The following is a 15,253-nucleotide window of genomic DNA, read 5'->3' on the forward strand; positions in this document are numbered from 1 at the left end:
GACCGGCTTCGTGACAACTATTGGGCCAGGGCTGGGTCCGCTGTGGGACCGGGGCTGTGTCAGCCGTGGGCCCATGGCTGGGTCTGCTGTGGGACCGGGGCTGTGACAGCTGTGGGCCCGGGGCTGGGTTCGCTTTGAGACCGGGGCCGTGACAGCTGTAGGTCCGGGGCTGGGTCCGCTTTGGGACCAGGGCCGTGACAGCTGTAGGCCCAGAGCTCGGTCTGCTTTGGGGCCGGCTTCGTGACAACTATTGGGCCAGGGCTGGGTCCGCTGTGAGACCGGGGCCGTGACAGCTGTGGGCCCAGGGCTGGGTCTGCTGTGGAACCGGGGCTGTGACAGCTGTGGGCCCAGGTCTGAGTTTGCTGTGGGACTGGGGCCTTGACATCCGTGGGACTGGGTCAGTATCGGCTGTGGGCACAGGGCAGTGTCACCTGTAGGCCCAGGGCTGGGTCCGCTGTGGGACCAGGGCATGACAGCTGTAGGCCCAGGGCTGGGTCCGCTGTGGGACCAGGGCCGTGACAGCTGTAGGCCCTGGGCTAGGTCCGCTTTGGGACCAGGGCCATGACAGCTGTCGGCCCAGGGCTGGGTCCACTGTAAGACCGGGGCTGTGACAGCTGTGGGCATGGGGCCGTGTCAGCTGTGGGCCCAGGGCTGGGTCCACTGTGGGACCGGAGCTGTGACAGCTGTGGGCCTGGGGCGGCGTCTTCTGTGTGCACGGATCAGTGTCACCTGGAGGCCGAGGGCGTTGTCGCCTGAAGGCCCAGAGCTCGGTCTGCTTTGGGCCATAGGCGATGTCGCCTGAAAGCCCAGGGTTGGGTCCACTGTGAGCCATAGGCAATGTCACCTGAAGGCTCACGGTTGGGTCTGCTGTGAGCCGTAGGCAGTGTTGCCTGAAGGCTCTGGACAGGGTCCCCTGTGAGCCTAGGCTGTGTTGCCTTAAGGCCCAGGGCTGGGTCTGCTGTAGGCCATCGGCAATGTCACCTGAAGGCTCCGGACAGGGTCCACTGTGAGCCGTAGGCAGTGTCGCCTGAAGGCCCACGGCTGGGTCTGTTGTGGGCCGTAGGCAATGTTGCCTGAAGGCTCTGGACAGGGTCTGCTGTGGGCCTTAGGCTGTGTTGCCTGAAGGCCCAGGGCTGGGTCTGCTGTGCGCCGTAGGCAGTGTTGCCTGAAGGCTCTGGACAGGGTCTGCTGTGGGCCCTAGGCAGTATCGCCTTAAGGCTGGGTCTGCTGTAGGCCTTAGGCAATGTCGCCTGAAGGCCCAGGGCTGGGTCTGCTTTGGGCCGTAGGCTGTGTCGCCTGAAGGCTCAGGACTGGGTTCACTGTGGGCCTGGACAGGGGCGGTGTCGGTTGTGGGCCCGGGACGGTGTCGGTTGTGGGCCCGGGGCAGATTCCGCTTTGGGCCCAGGGCGGTGTCGGCGGTGTGCCTGGGGCAGTGTTGGCTGTAGGCCTGGAGCAGTGTGACCAGGAGGCCTGGAGCAGGGTAACCTGAAGGCTCAGGGCAGATCTGCTTTGGGCCGTAGGTGGTGTCGGCTGTGGCCCCAGGGGTGGGTCTGCTGTGGCTGGGGCAGTGTCGGCTATGGGCCCGGGCAGTTTCACCTGTATGCCCAGGATGGTGTCAGCTGTGGGCCCGCGGCACCATTGGCTATGGGTCTGGAGGCCTGAAGCAGGGTCACCTGAAAGCTCAGGGCAGGGTCTGCTTCGAGCCAGAGGCAGTGTCAGCTGTTGGCCTGGGACAGTGTTGGCTGTGGGCCTGGGGCGGTGTCGGCCATGGGCCTGGGGCGGTGTCGGCTGTGGGCCTGGGGTGGTGTCAGCTGTGGGCCCAGGGCGGTGTCAGCTGTGGGCCCAGGGCGGTGTCGGCTGTGGGCCCAGGGTGGTGTCGGCTGCTTCCATTTCACTCTGGATCAGTCCCTATGTATTCTGCTTAGCGATGCCCCAGATCAGAACCCAACACCGCCCTGGGCCCACACAAAAGACACCGCTCCATGTCCACACATACACCGCCCCGGGCCCAAACCCGACACTGCCCTGGGCCCACGCACACACTGCTCCAGGCCCACACACACACATACACAGACACACACAGACACTGCCCTGGGCCCACACAAATACTGCTCTGGGCCCACACGAACACTGCCCTGGGCCCACACACACACTGCCACGGGCCCACACACACACTGCTCCTGGCCCACACCGGCACCACCCCATGCCCACACAAACACACACTGTCCCGGGCCCACACTCACACCACCCTGGGCCCACACTCATTGCCCCAGGCCCACACTCACTGCTCCGGGCCCACACTCACACAGTCCCAGGCCCACACTCACACCGCCCCAAGCCTACACACACACACACACACACACAAAAAAACACACACACTGTCCCGGACCCACATCCGACACCACGCTGGGCCCACATTCACATGCCCCAGGCCCACACACACGACACTGCCCCAGGCCCACACACGACACCTCCCCGGGCCCACACCCGACACTGTCTCGGGTCCACACCTGACACTGCCCCACAGCCGACACAGCCCCAGGCCCACACCTGACATCACCCCTGGCCCACGGCCAACACCACCCCGGGCCCACACCCAACACTGCCCAGGCCCACACCTGACACTGCCCCAGGCCCACCCTCAACACTGCCCCGGACCTACACTCAACACTGCCCCAGGCCCACACACGACACTGCCCCGGGATCCACAGCCGATATCTGCCCCCGGCCCACAGCTGACACAGCTCTGGGCCCCCAGCCGACACAGTACCGGGCCCCCAGCCGACACTGTCCTGGGCCCATTGCTGACTCTGCCTATGCCCACACCCCACACTGCCCCAGGCCCACACCCAACACTGCCTCGAGCCCACACCCAACACTACCCCAGGCCCACAACCGACACCGCCCCGGGCCCACGCCCGACACTGCCCCAGGCCCACCCCCAATCCTACCCCAGGCCCACACCCAACACTGCCCCGGGCCTCAAGCTGACACCACCACGGGCCCACACCCAATACTGCCCCACACCCAACACTGCCCCGGGCCCACCCCCGACACTGCCCTGGGCCCACGCCCGACACTGCCCCAGGCCCACCCCCAACACTGCCCCGGGCCCTCACCCGACACTGCCCCGGGTCCCCAGCTGACACCACCCCGGACCTATACCCAACACCACCCCGGGCCCACACCCAACACCACCCCGGGCCCACTACCAACACCACCCCGAGCCCACAGCCGACACCATCCCGGGCCCCCAGCTGACACCACCCTGGGCCCCCAGCTGACATCACCCCGGGCCCAAAGCTGACACCGCCCCGGGCCCACAGCCGACATCATCCTGGGCCCACACCTGACACTGCCCCAGGCCCACAACCGACACTGCCCCGGGCCCACAGCCAACATCACCACGGGCCCACACCCGACACTACCCCGACCCACAGCCCGACATTGCCCCGGGCTCACAGCCGACACTGCTCCAGGCCCACAGCCGACACCGCCCTGGGCCCACAGCCGACACTACCCTGAGCCCACAGCCGACATTGCCCCGGGCTCACAGCCGACACTGCTCCAGGCCCACACCCAACACTGCCCCGCGCCCACAGCCGACACAGCCCATGGCCGACACCCAACACTGCCCCGGGCCCACAACCAATACTGCCCCGGGCCCACAGCCGACATCACCACGGGCCCACACCCGACATACTCACTCACACACACACATATACTCAATTACACTCACTCACACACATACTCAATTACACACACTCACACACACATTCCATAACACACACTCACTCACACACACATACTCAATTACACTTACTCACACACACACATACTCAATTACACACACTCACTGACACACACATATTCCATATCACACACTCACTCACACACACATATACTCCATAACACACACTCACTCAAATATTCAGTTACACACACTCACTCACACACACATATGCTCTATAATATACACTTACTCACACACACACATATACTACATAACACACACTCATTCACATACACATAAACACAATTACGCACTCACACACACACTCAATCACACACACACACTTACTTAATTACACACACTCGCTCACACACACATATTCTCCATAACACACATATACTCAATTTCACTCACTCGCTCACACACGCACAAACTCAATTACACACAGTAACTCACAAACAGATATACTCAATTATACACTAACTCACAAACAGATATACTCAATTAAAACACTCACACAAAAATACTCAATTACGCACAGTCACTCACACATGCATATACTCAATTACACACACACACACATACTCAATTCCACACTCACTCACACACAGATGTACTCAATTACACACACTCACTCGCACATAGATATACTCAATAACACACACTCACTCACAAACATTCTTAATTACACACACTCACATATATTCAATTGCACACAATCACACACACATATAATCCATAACACACACTCACTCACACACACACATAAACACAATTTTTTTTTAGATTAGATTACTTACAGTGTGGAAACAGGCCCTTCGGCCCAACATGTCCACACCGAACCACTGAAGAACAACCCATCCAGACCCATTCCCCTACATTTACCCCTTCACCTCACGCTATGGGCAATTAAGTATGGCCAATTCACCTAACCTGCACATTTTTGGACTGTGGGAGGAAACCGGAGCTCCCGGAGGAAACCCACACAGACACGGGGAGAATGTGCAAACTCCAGACAGACAGTTGCCTGAGGCGGGAATTGAACCCGGGTCTCTGGCGCTGTGAGTAGCAGTGCTAGCCACCCTGCCACCCATTGTGCACTCACTCACACACACACACACATACTCAATTACACACACACTCACACACACACATGCTCAATTACACACACTCACTCACATACACATTCAATTACATACACTCACCCACACTCACATATTCTCAATAACACACACTCATCCTCACACACACATATTCAATTACACACACTCACACATATATTCAATAACACACACACACATACTCAATTACACAGACTCACTCCCACACACATATACTCAATTACACTCACTCACACACACACACATACTCAATTACACAGACTCACTCCCACACACATGCACTCAATTACACTCACTCACACACACACACACACATACTAAATTACACAAACTCACTCACACACACTTATACTCAATTACACACACTCTCTCACACATACATATATTCAATAACACACTCATTCACACACATATATACTCAATTACACACTCACTCATATACTCAATAACACACACTCACTCACATACATACTCAATTATACAAATTCCCTCACACACACATATACTCAATTACACACACACGCGCACACATCCTCAATTTCACACTCAGTCACACACAGATATACTCAATTACACACTCACTCACACATATACTCAACAACACACACTCACTCACATACATATTTAATTACACAAACTCCCTCACACACACGCACACATACTCAATTTCACACTCAGTCACACACAGATATACTCAATTACACACAATCACTCACACACACATATATACTCAATTACACAGACACACACACACATATATTCAATCACTCACTCACACACACATGCTAAATTACACACACACACACATTCAATTACACGCACTCTCTCACACACATATATACTCAATTACTCACACTCACTCACACACATATATACTCAATTACACACACAGTCACTCACACATGCTCAATTACACACACTCAATCACACACGCATATACTCAATTACACACACACATACATGCTCAGTGACACACACTCACTCACATACACATACTCAATTACACACATTCATTCACACACATACATGCTCAGTGACACACACTCACTCACATACATATACTCAATTACACACACTTAGTCACACACACATACATACTCAGTAACACACTCTCACTCACACACATACTCAATTACACACTCAGTAACACACACATACTCAATTACACACACTCACCCACACACACATACTCAATTACACTTTCACTCACACTCACACATATACTCAATTACACAAACTCACACATACTCAATAACACATACTCACACTCACACTATACTCAATAACACACTTATTCACACACACACACACACACACACCTATTCAATACCGCACTCACTCACTCACACACACACACATACTCAGTTACACAAACTCAGTTACACAAACTCAGTTACAGGTACGTATAATCGATTACACACACACACACACAAAAACATTCTCAATTACACACACTCAGTCACACACATATACTGAATTATACTCACTCACTCACACACACATACTCAATTACACTCACATACACACATACTCAATTGCACACACATACTTAATTGCACACACATACACACATACTCAATTGCACACACACACTCACACATACACTCAATTACATGTACTTACTCACATATACACACACATACTCAATTACACACACACACATACTTAATTGCACACACACGCTCACACATACATGTACTCAATTACACTCACTCACACACACATACCTCATTTTGCACACACATATACTCGATTACACATACACTCACATATTCAGTAACACACACTCACGCAATCACCTATGCTCTATAACATACACTTACTCATACACACATATACTCCGTAACACACTCACGCACTCATACATATACTCAATTACACACACACTCAGATATTCAGTAACGCACACTCACGCACTCACATATGCTCTATAACATACACTTAGTCATACACATGTACTCCATAACACACTCACGCACTCATACATATACTTAATTACACACACTCACTCACACATATACTCAATTACACACACACTCAGATATTCAGTAACGCACACTCACGCACTCACATATGCTCTATAACATACACTTAGTCATACACATGTACTCCATAACACACTCACGCACTCATACATATACTCAATTACACACACACTCAGATATTCAGTAACACACACTCACACACTCACATATGCTCTATAACATACACTTAGTCATACACATATACTCCATAACACGCTCAAGCACTCATACACATACTCAATTACACACACTCACTCACACCCATATATACTCAATTATACGCTCACTCACTCACACATGCTCAATTACACACTTTCACTCGCACACAAACATTCTCAATTACACACACTCACACACAAATATATTCAATTCCACTCACTCACTCGCACATATACTCAATTATACTCATTCACTCACACACACATACTCAATTCCACACTCACTCACACACATATACTCAATTATACTCATTCACTCACACACACATACTCAATTACACTCACTCACACACATATACTCAATTATACTCATTCACTCACACACACATACTCAATTACACTCACACACACACATATACTCAATTATACTCATTCATTCACACACACATACTCAATTACACTCACACACACACATATACTCAATTATACTCATTCACTCACACACACATACTCAATTACACTCACACACACACATACTCAATTATACTCATTCATTCACACACACATACTCAATTACACTCACTCACACACATATACTCAATTATACTCATTCACTCACACACACATACTCAATTACACTCACACACACACATATACTCAATTATACTCATTCACTCACACACACATACTCAATTACACTCACACACACACATACTCCATTACACACACACATACTCAATTCCACACTCACTCACATGCAGATATACTCAATTACACACACTCACTCACACACACATACATATACTCAATTACACACACTCACTCACACATATACTCAATTATACACACACTCAGATATTCAGTAACACACACTCACACACTCACATATGCTCTATAACATACACTTAGTCATACACATATACTCCATAACACGCTCAAGCACTCATACACATACTCAATTACACACACTCACTCACACCCATATATACTCAATTATACGCTCACTCACTCACACATGCTCAATTACACACTTTCACTCGCACACAAACATTCTCAATTACACACACTCACACACAAATATATTCAATTCCACTCACTCACTCGCACATATACTCAATTATACTCATTCACTCACACACACATACTCAATTCCACACTCACTCACACACGAACAATCTCAATTACACACACTCACACACAAATATATTCAATTCCACTCACTCACACATCCACACACACACTAAATTACACATACTCACTCACACACACACACGTACTCAATTACATTCACTCACTCACACACACATATTCCATAACACACACTCACAATCACACATACTCAATTACACTTACTCACACACACATACTCAATTTCACACACACACACATACATATACTCAATAACACACACTCACTCACAAACAATCTCAATTACACACACTCACACACAAATATATTCAATTCCACTCACTCACTCACACATGCACGCACACACTAAATTACACATACTCACTCACACACACATACTCAATTACACATACTCACTCACACACACACATATACTCAATTACATTCACTCACTCACACACACATACTCAATTACACATACTCACTCACACACACATATTCCATAACACACACTCACTCACACACACATACTCAATTACACTTACTCACGCACACACATACTCAAGTACACTCACTCACACACACACACACACACATACTCAATTACACACACTCACATATACTCCATAACACACATACACTCAAATATTCAGTTACATACTCTCACTCACTCACACATATGCTCTATAATATACACTTACTCACACACACACACATATACTGCATAACACACACTCATTCACATCCACATAAACACAATTACGCACTCACACACACACACACTCAATCACACACACACACTTACTCAATTACACACTCACTCACATATACTCAATTACACACACTCGCTCACACACACATATCCTCCATAACACACACATAATAACACTCACTCACTCACACACGCACAAACTCAATTACACACACTAACTCACAAACAGACACACTCAATTACAACGCTCACAAAAATACTCAATTACACACAGTCACTCACTCATGCATATACTCAATTACACACACACATACTCAATTCCACACTCACTCACACACAGATGTACTCAATTACACACACTCATTCGCACATACATATACTCAATAACACACACTCACTCACAAACACTCTCATTTACACACACTCACATATATTCAATTGCACACACTCACACACACATATAATCCATAACACACACTCACTCACACACACACACAAACACAATTTTTTTTAGATTAGATTACTTACAGTGTGGAAACAGGCCCTTCGGCCCAACAAGTCCACACCGAAGTACAACCCACCCAGACCCATTATCGTCATTTTCTGCTTTGTCTGCCACAGCTCACCGACTCTGACCCTCTCTCGCTTCTCTGATTTCTTATTCCCTTTTATTTTCTTTTACTTACCTCTTGGCAAAGAGGTCCGTGCTGGCGACAGTATCGGCAATGACCAGTGGGCCTGGTAGCGTGGTGAGTTTGGGTTCCCCACAGATTCCATCGAGATGTTTCGAGAGCCACCTGACAATACCACGTTCAGGCCACAGGTGAGGAAGAAGGTCCAAGGAGGCTGTAGCAATGGAGTGGATATGGCCATTCCTCATGGCTGCTTCAGTGATGGCTGAAGACTGAGGCTTTTTGGCAGGGCGCGAGCAGGCCTGGCCTCCCGAACACGTGCAGCAGCGGTGGTAGCAGTCAATAGCTTCTCGGAGAGAAGGCCTGAAGAGAGCTCAGGACAGCATTGACTGTGAGAGATGGCACTGGAGCGGCATGCCCCTGACATCGGTGGGCCTAGCGCAGGACTCAAGGCAGTGGGCACTGGCTGTCATCAGCAGGACGTCCTCTGAGGTCAGAGTCAGTGAGCTGTGGCAGACAAAGCAGAAAATGACGATAATGATCAAGACACTGTAAGGGGCTGTAGATACATGTTCTCTTGAACACATTAACAGTATTAAACCATCAGAATGACTTACCACAAATCAGGCAATCGGTCTTCATAAATTTAGAAAATGTTCATTATTGGTAAACACTGCCTCTGAGAATTGTGTACCCCACACAACTGGAAGACCATGGCGAAACCTATTATCATGAAACCTTAGAATATAATGGCTTATAACTTCCATGTGTATACTCATCATGTTAGAATTGAAACAAGCCAGTCATTTTGGGTGTCCCTGACGTTCTATGGAGAATAAACCGAAGGCTCAGTGATTACACATCTCCCAACATCGTGCTAACCTTGGAATTACATCAGTTATCTCTCACTGCATATTGACATCTGAAGCCATACCCAAAGATGGCACAAAGTGATGCAGCTCTGAATAAATTGATTTCCAGTTCTCAAGCTCGAGCTGCTTCTGTTATCACCATGGCCCATCCCCCATCAGGACACCCCCAGGATGGTCTCAGGGCTCTCCACTTCTTCCTGCAAAACAAAAAGCCTGAACCGTCCCCATGGACCACCAGCCGAGCCTCCTCCGCCTGGCTGAGCTCATCCTCATCCTGAACAACTTCACTTTTAACACCTCTCACTTTCTTAAGGTCAGAGGGGTGGCCATGGGTACCTGCATGGTACCTAGTTATGTCTATCTTTGTGGGTAACATGGAACACTCCTTGGTCCAGTCATCCTCTGGCTCCTGCTGCCCATAACTCTCTCTCCTGTATTTCAATGACATCATCAGTGCTTTTCCCTCACTCACCTGGAGTCGGAAAAGTTTATTAACTTTGCTTTCAATTTCCATTCTTCTCTCACCTTCACCTGACCCGTCTCTGACTCCTCCCTTCCCTTCCTCAACATCTGTTTCTATTTCTGAGGGCAGGCTGTGCACCGATATCCACCACAAACCCACCAACTCCCACAGTTACGCCGACTCTTGCATCCTCGCATCCTGCTTCCTGTGAAGACTCCATTCCATTCTCCCAGTTTCCCTGCCTCCACCGCATCTCTTGCCACCTCCTGGAGAAGTATCCAGAAATATCCGGCATTTTCCTCAACTGAGGATTCCCCACTGCCATGATTGACAAAACCCTTAGTCATGTTCAACCTATATCCCTCACTTCTGCCCTCATTCGTTCCCTTCCCTCCCACAACAATGATAAGGTCACCCTGGTCCTCACGTATCACTCCACCAGCTTCCGCATCCATCACTTCCAGTGAGATGCCTCCATATTCCCCTCTCCTTCCTTTCTAGCATTTCACAGGGACCATTCCCTCTGGTACACCATGGTCCTCTCCTCCATCACTCCCCATTACTCCCATTGAACCTTCCCCTGCAACCGCAGAAGGTGTAACACCTACCTATTTACTTCCTCCTTCCCTCACCAAAGCCCCAGACTTACCTGATATTCACTCAATCTAATCTCCCATTTGCTACTTACAATGTAGCCTCCTTGATGACCACTTTGTGGAACAACGATATTCCATCCACAAAAAATGACCGAGCTTGTAGTTGCCTGCCATTTCAACTCACCACTGTGTTTCCACGCCAACATCTCTATCTTGGGCTTGCCGCAGTGTTCCAGCGAAGCTCAGCACAAGGCAGAAGAACAACATCTTATTTCTGACTTGGGTCCTTGCAGCCTCTGGGGATTCAATATCAAGTTCAATAACTTTAGAGTCTGATTCCACCTTCCTGTGGTTTTCACCCACCCCCAAGCTTGCTCCCTTCATGACATGGGTTACTTTTAGCTCACCCGTTTTCTCACTTGTGGCTCTTATTATCTCTTACTCAGCTTTTCTTCTGTCCTGGCCTGTTATTGTTTACCTACCCTTTTCATATCTCCCTATCTCCTGACTCCATCTTCATTGATCTGCTCAGCTCCCCTCACACCAACCTCTCACCCACCCTCCCCCATTTCAGCTGCAGTGTGTATGTGCATAAACCAGTTATCTCCGAGCTATGAACAGTTTTGATAGACTGGACTCGAAACAATGACTCTGCTCTCCTCCCACAAATGCTGCTGGAGTTTCTCCAGCAATTCCTGGTTTTGTTTCAGATTTTACTAAGATTGACCCCAGTACTATTTTTCATGAATTAGCTTCTTGGAATAGCAAACCTTTATCATGTATATTGTCTCCTGTCCTAATGTGTAATAATAATAAGATGGCATTAGAAGCAAAACAATAAGGTAATTGATATGCAGTGGACTTGGGACAACAGCAGGTTTGTGATGGATAATGTTTGTGAATTTGCCAACAGCAAGTTTAAGGACATGGAGAAAGCATGAATCTCATTGCCCACAGATACAGCAGCTGGGTCCTTTTAGCAATGGTCCCTTTTGAAGGAAATACAAAATGATAAGTCAAGATCATTAATATACATCATGGAGAGTAAGAGTGAGCCCTCAGAGAGGTCTTCCAGTCACAAATCGACCATCACTGACCCTTTGCTTCTTGTTTTACGTGACAGCATTAAGTCAGGTAACTTGAAAAGGCCTTGGAAAGAGACCCAGGGATTGGCAGCAGCAGACAAGAGCAGGAATATAAGAGATTCTGTTCTCACCGGCTCCAGACTGCGGCATAAGGAGACCAGGGTGTCACAGGTGATATTTTAGCATGATTAAAAGGACTGGTTGAGGCACAGAAAGGACAGTCATGGTTAAATGGATCACTTTCAGGCTGGCAAAATAACTAGTGGAGTGTCACAGGAGTTAGGGTTGTGTCTGCTATTGTTCATGATCTATATCAATGGCTTTGATGAAGGAAACAACTCTAATCTAGGCAAATCTGCTCACAGTTCAAAGGTCATTGGGGAAAGGACAGGTCAGCAAAGTGGAGTTAAGTCAACCATGATGTTATTGATTGGCAGAACAAGCTTGAGGGGTTGAATGGCCTCTTGCTGCTTTTATTTCTTATGTTCTTTCAACTCCTTTCACACCATTGGCTGTGCCAACCATGGGCTCCACCTTCCTGGCAGTTTTTAAACACAGAGTTAAATTAAGTAGTTACCTTTTCCAGAGAACAATTCATGAACAATTTCAGGTTGAAATGGTTATTACCCCCCCAACGTGGTCGACGATGCCCTCCACCGCATCTCTTCCACTTCCCGCTCCTCCGCCCTTGAGCCCCGCCCCTCCAACCGCCACCAGGACAGAACCCCACTGGTCCTCACCTACCACCCCACCAATCTCCATGTACAGCGCATCATCCGCCGTCATTTCCACCACCTCCAAACGGACCCCACCACCAAGGATATATTTCCCTCCCCTCCCCTATCAGTGTTCCGTAAAGACCACTCCCTCCGTGACTCCCTCGTCAGATCCACACCCCCCACCAACCCAACCTCCACTCCCGGCACCTTCCCCTGCAACCGCAGGAGGTGCAAGACTTGCGCCCACACCTCCCCCCTCACCTCCCTCCAAGGCCCCAAAGGAAACTTCCATATCTGCCACAGATTCACCTGCACCTCCACACACATCATCTATTGCATCCTCTGCACCCGATGTGGCCTCCTCTATATTGGGGAGACAGGCCGGCTACTTGTGGAACGTTTCAGAGAACACCTCTGGGACACCCGGACCAACCAACCCAACCGCCCTGTGGCTCAACACTTCAACTCCCACTCCCACTCCACCAAGGATATGCAGGTCTTTGGACTCCTCCATCGCCAGACCACAACAACACGATGGTTGGAGGAAGAGCGCCTCATCTTCCGCCTAGGAACCTTCCAACCACAAGGGATGAACTTGGATTTCACCAGTTTCCTCATTTCCCCTCCCACCACCTTGTCTCAGTCAAATCCATCGAACTCAGCACCGCCTTCCTAACCCGCAATCTTCTTCCCGACCTCTCCGCCCCCACCCCAGTCTGACCTATCACCCTCACCTTGACCTCTTTCCACCTATTGCATTTCCGACGCCCCTCCCCCAAGTCCCTCCTCCCTACCTTTTATCTTAGCCTGCTGGACAAACTTTCCTCATTCCTGAAGAAGGGCTTATGCCCGAAACGTCGATTCTCCTGTTCCCTGGATGCTGCCTGACCTGCTGCGCTTTTCCAGCAACACATTTTCAGCTTATTACCTTTACCCATGCAAGGACTGTGTTTCAAATATTTGCCGACGGCTCAAGGATGTGGCAAGGTGTTCAGTGCCAACCTGCTGCCTGCATCTATCCATTCAGCATTTCTGCTTCACATGACAGTTTCCCCATCTCCCTCCGCCTGCCTATCTTCTCTCCTTTTCAGGAAATCCTAGTTGCACAGTCACTAGAGTAGATTTTGCTTTTACTTACTGTGGCTTTCACCTGGAACTGCAACTTCAATTTTCCACTGCAACACTTTTCCAGTTGTCAGCTGATCAGAGACGGTTCCATTGCTTGAACCTCCTGCACAAAGTGGACCCATTCAGACGCACCAGCGTAAGCCCCGTCTCACTCCTAGATAAATCAAACAGTAAATCAGTCGGTCTTGCTTACTTTCTTTCACTTAAGCTGATGATGCAGCTGCCTCTTGCCTCATCGTTACTCAGATGGCCAACCTACTGTGACATCTGATGTCACTGTGATGCACAGTGTTGAGTGTAATGCTTTACACAAAATGATGACCAAAAGGTTGTTCAGCCTAACTCTCTGTGTGTGGCCTGGTTGAAATGACTAACCAATTCATCCACTGAAGGTTTCTCCATTACACATATATCCTATCCTATTTTGAACTTATTTCTTCTCCAGTGTCATAAGATGTGTGGGCAGCTACCAAGCCTACTCAATCTAGTTCCAATGGGATTGCAGGCAAGAGGAACATTGAGCTCTATGTTTCCACTAGGGCCTTCTGTATCTGCCTGTAGGTCCTTGACCTAAATGGGTTTGGTGTGAGGGGAGTGGGTGGTTAAAGTAAGAGAAAATCTCACAAGACAAACCAAGGAAACAGCTGCTGAGTCTCAGTGATACTGAAACTGTACAAATATTCACACTGTAGAATATTTCTCAACATTGCTGAAACAAATGCTGCTTATAGTCCACTGGCCATCCCATTCACCATTACAGTGGCTCAGTTACAGTATCGAAGGGCACATCATTTACCAGAAGCTCAACTGACACTATCTAAACCTTTTGCCTTCCTTTCTATCCTTTCACATTCTTCCTTCTCCAACGTCCAAATCATAATT

The sequence above is a fragment of the Chiloscyllium plagiosum genome, unplaced genomic scaffold (assembly GCF_037043375.1).
Source record: "Chiloscyllium plagiosum isolate Xiang-an unplaced genomic scaffold, Cpla_swu_hap1 HiC_scaffold_26, whole genome shotgun sequence".
Taxonomy (NCBI): Eukaryota; Metazoa; Chordata; class Chondrichthyes; order Orectolobiformes; family Hemiscylliidae; genus Chiloscyllium; species Chiloscyllium plagiosum.